We start from the raw sequence: 4967 nt of genomic DNA on the forward strand, positions 1-4967 counted from the left end.
CGGAGGAGACAATGAAAGAGCCAAGTCAGCCAGTGGAGGAGCCAAAAGAGCCTATGGCTGAAACCCAAGATGAGGAAAGCAGGCCTATAGATGAGCAAAAGGATATGGATGAGGAAAGCAGGCCTAGGGATGAGCAAAATGATATGGATCAGGCAAGGATGTATGAGGCAAGCCGATCAACCTTGAATGAGGCAGAAAGGGCCATGGGGGAGACCCCTGATGAAGATGTGAATGATGACTATGAAGATAAAGCGGAGGAGAGCAACAACGACATGAACACTACAGAGACCCAGTATGGACCCTTGCTACCTGTAGATACGGTTGTTCCGGTAATGTCTATTCAAGTATGGCAAAATATGTTCAGCTTCTAACTACTTATATGTACTTGTCAACTTTTACAGAGGTTGATTATCTTGGACGTCAATGGATTGCTGCTGATGCGGGTGCCTCTCTGTGACAGAGGACCCTTTGAGGATTTGCAAACGTTTCGGATGGGAACTTGTCGAGTCGTGGTTCGTCCAGGAACCAAGGAATTTATTCAGTTTCTTCTTCTGCGCTTCAGAGTTGCCATATGGTCTTCAATGCAAAGGCAAAACTTGTCGCCACTAGTTGCAATAGTTTGCAGTGTATGCCAAGCTCACACGTCAGATTTTGCCTTTTTGTATGATCAAAGAAAATGTGTTACCGTTGAGGGCCACTACCACCCTAAAAAACCAGGATTACCTCTTTTGTACAAACCGTTTAGCCAAATCAGTGTACCCTTTGATGCAACTAATACACTACTAATTGATGATACTCCTGAAAAGGGAGAACTAAATCCGCCGGGAACAACTATCTCACCACCTTCTTTCGAGGGGAATTCCTTCGATTTTTACCTTGAAGACATTCTGATTCCATACTTACAAAAATTGTATCTCAGTCCATTGTTCACGGACGAGTTTGTACTTTCTAATGAATTAAGATGATTTTTCTATCATGTCTTTGTCTTGTCTAACATATATATATATATATATATATATATATATATATATATATATATATATATATATATATATATATATATATATATATATATATATATATATATATAGAGAGAGAGAGAGAGAGAGAGAGAGAGAGATTTGACGTGGTAAAGAAATGTATTTCAAGCACACTTTTTCACAGGGCACAATTGAAAAATGAGATCAATAAACTTCATGTCTTGAAAGTCATTTGTATACACTTGGGTTCACAAGAATATCTGTTACATTGACACTACTTCAACCCGACCATCCAACTCTTTGCACAAAATATCTTTTTCCCTTCGCCGCATCACCTTACGGCCAGCTAAGAAAAAGGAAAAATCTAATAGGTCCTTGTCCATTGACTCTTCAATGATGTCATTTCGCAAATGCTGAAGACTGCATAGCTCCCTTATTGTAACCACCAATAGTAGGCCATGCTCTTTATCAATCACTTCCACATCCACAGTAGGATTATCTTCCAAACCTGCAGAAACCTGGTCCATAGGAATGTACTTACCGTTTAGCATTTGTGATCGCATATACCAAAATGAGAGTAACAGTGATTAGCTTGCAATCATGTACTTGACAACTAGAGTATCAAGCGCGACCTCGCACCGTAAACCAATCCCTTCCTTTGCATACCATCCTTTGTCAAGAAGTTTGTCACAGGATGACTACTGAAATGACTTGCACATGAACATAGTTTTTGTAACTCTTATGTTGTAGCTATGAAACAGCTCTATGAAGAGTGCAACAGGACAAAAGTTTGCAATTCTAACCAGTTTGGTAGGAATAGAGCTACGTAGAGACCTTTGTATATCCTTGAAGAGCTTACTTCGCATTGCCTCCACCATTGTTTCCTCGGGAACTGGCCAGTCCACAGTGTTCCAATCGGTTGGTAGAGGCACTTTCACCAACATGCCATTCTTATTCCCTGAGCTGAGTTGGTAAAAGTGGTCATAAAAAAAGATTCCCTCATCAGCCAGTCTTTTGCTGCTCCTCTCTGAGTACTGTAGAGAACCAATGTGGGCATGTACAACATGGAAGAGGCCTATTATGCACTCCACAGGTTCCCATTGCTCATAAGAAGAGGGATAAACATCTGCAATATATATAAGAAGAGTTAAACTAAGAGTATCAATAAGTACAAATGACAAATCTAATGTAATTGAGTTGTGAAGAGTGGAGACATTACTCATAACAAGCGGGAGAAACATTGCAAAATATATAAGAAAAGTTATAATGAGAGTATCAGTAAGTTCACATGTCGAGTACTTACAATTGCAACGTGGTTGATGTATATCTGATACATTTCCACCGTTTGCTATCACCTCTAGATGGGTAAACACATGCTGAACAAGAACTTCCTTTATAGATCTTTTGCCGATTTCAACTTTGAAATCCAACACCCTGGCCTTCCATGCTGAGCGGTAAACGTTGATACCACTAGACCTCTTGGGTCTTCTTGGTTGCATGAGGACCCATGAACCTTTGTTTATCCTTTGTCCAACCCATTGGTTCTCTGCACTTATTGAAGTTGGTATTGTAATTGAGGATATGCTACTACTTGGCCTTCTAGGCAAAGTGCCGTTGTTGGTTGTTGGTGTGAGAGACAGTAAACACCTGGAGGCTCTTGGGCGAGAAGACGTGGATGCCATAACTCTCAGAGAAAAGCTTTACTGGAGGGAGATTCACTTTGAAAGCATTCTAATGGAGGGAAAGTGTTTTAGAATTCCAATATCTTGTGCGGGCTTAATGGTCACCCTCCAGTACGTTAATGACCATAAGAGAATATCAGAAGTGGGACCACACGCAAGCACCTAAAAGCTCGGTAAAAGGAAGGAAATTACTATGCTACAATCCTAGTTTCGTGAAAGTTTTATGCTATTTTCCTATTTTTTGAGTCTTTCCACGTACTTTCCTACGTAACGTAGCCTTCATGCTCATTGGACGCACTCTATTTTTCTCTCTCTTCATATGGCCCTCCAAATGACCTATGAAATTTCCTAATGTTGCAGACTTGCACTACAGCCTTTGGAATCTTGCCTGCAACAGCCATACTCTGGCATTTTTGATACGACCCTAAGAAGGGTGTTTTCTACAAGCTTGCATTTCATGGCTACTCGGGCCGCCTGCCGCGGGAAGCTCAGTTTTTACGGTATGGTGGCCACACCTTCGAAGGGGGACAATATCACCCGCCTTCAAACTGAAGTCAACATACTTCGCAAGGAGAATGCTGAGCTGACACAGAGGCTTGTAGCCCTCGAGACTTGTCTAGCCACAGTGGAAAACTACAAAGAGGAATTGATACAAATGTAAATCAATTCTACAAAGGCAAAGGAGAAAGTAGAGGTCACCCTCACAAAGGAGGTCAAAAACCAAGTACAAGAGATCATCTCTCGCAAGGTCGAAGATCGGGTGGTATCCACGCTACGCGAACAACAAGGACAAGAGGTTATCGCCCTCAATGTTCGCATTGGTGGTCTTCAAAGCGATTGGAAAGGGGAAGGGGACATCAAGTTTCATGAGTCCTTTACACGCATCCAATCTGTAATCCACATTGTACAATGGGATCCAACATCAATCAATTCTCTTGCACACGAGCATCATACCAATCATGCCATCCTCACCTTCAAAAGCAAGGCGGACCGAATCAAACTCCTTGAACAATCAAGGCTTTTTAAGGATACCAAAATATGGTTTGCGGAAGATCTCACACCCGCTCAACTCAAGCAAAAGAAGGCAGAACTCCAAAAAATGCGAGAAGTGTGCGCAGCAGGGAAATGGGCAATCTATCGCAGAGGTAAAGCCATTATTGAAGAGTTCCAAACTCCCAAACCGGCTTCCCCCTCACCTCTCTCCTCATAGGTTTTTGTTCATCCTATCTTCTACCCCTCCCCTCCTCTTTTATGGACCCTCAGTCCTTAGCTGAGATGTATCGTGCAACCCCCCACATTTTTGCAGAATCTATTGTAATGCTTTTTTGTGCGGTCCCATAGGTCATATCTCACCTCCGTGGAGGATAAATAAATCTATCTATCTATTTATCTCTCTCTCTCTCTCTCTCTCTCTCTCTCTCTCTCTCTCTCTCTCTCTCTCTCTCTCTCTCTCTCTCTCTCTCTCTCTCTCTCTCTCTCTCTCTCTCTCTCTCTCTCTCTCTCAACCTAACCTAACCCTAGCGCACATAGGCGAGGGGTTTCCCTATGGGGAGGTGTAGATCCATAGCCCCCCCCCCCCCCCCCCCCCCAAGCTAATGCGCCATTTGCACGACCTGCATAACCTGTGCCATCCCTCTCACATGTTGTGACAACTCATTGATTCTATGTGGACCTGCACGACAGCAGACGACCCCGGCCCTCGAAGCTAATCTGCGACCTGTGGCGTCCCTGTGACGTGCTGCGACAACTCGCCAATGTTACGACAACTTGCAAGATAGAGAACGACACCAACGACAATGGGGACAACTCCAACAACGTTCTATCAACCTACACGACAACAACAACTTGCAGACGTGCACGACAGCCTCTGGAATCTTTCCTGCAATAGCCATTGGCTACTCTGGCATTTGTGATACGACCCTAAGAAGGGTGTTTTCTACAAGCTTGCATTTCATGGCTACTCGGGCGGCCTCCTGCGGGAAGCTCAGTTTTGCCGGTGTGGTGGGCACACCTCCGAAGGGGGACAATTTCACCCGCCTTCAAACCGAAGTCGACATACTCCGCAAGGAGAATGCTAAGCTGACGCAGAGGCTCGTAGCCTCGAGAGTCGTCTAGCCACAGTGTAAAACTACAAAGAGGAATTGATACAAATGGAAATCAATTCTACAAAGGCAAAGAAGAAAGTAGAGGTCACCCTCACAAAGGAGGTCAAAAACCAAGTACAAGAGATCATCTCTCGCAAGGTCGAAGATCGGGTGGTATCCACGCTACGCGAACAACAACGACAAGAGGTTATCGCCCTCAA

The sequence above is a fragment of the Adiantum capillus-veneris genome, chromosome 2 (assembly GCF_014529385.1).
Source record: "Adiantum capillus-veneris isolate H3 chromosome 2, ASM1452938v2, whole genome shotgun sequence".
Lineage (NCBI taxonomy): Eukaryota > Viridiplantae > Streptophyta > Polypodiopsida > Polypodiales > Pteridaceae > Adiantum > Adiantum capillus-veneris.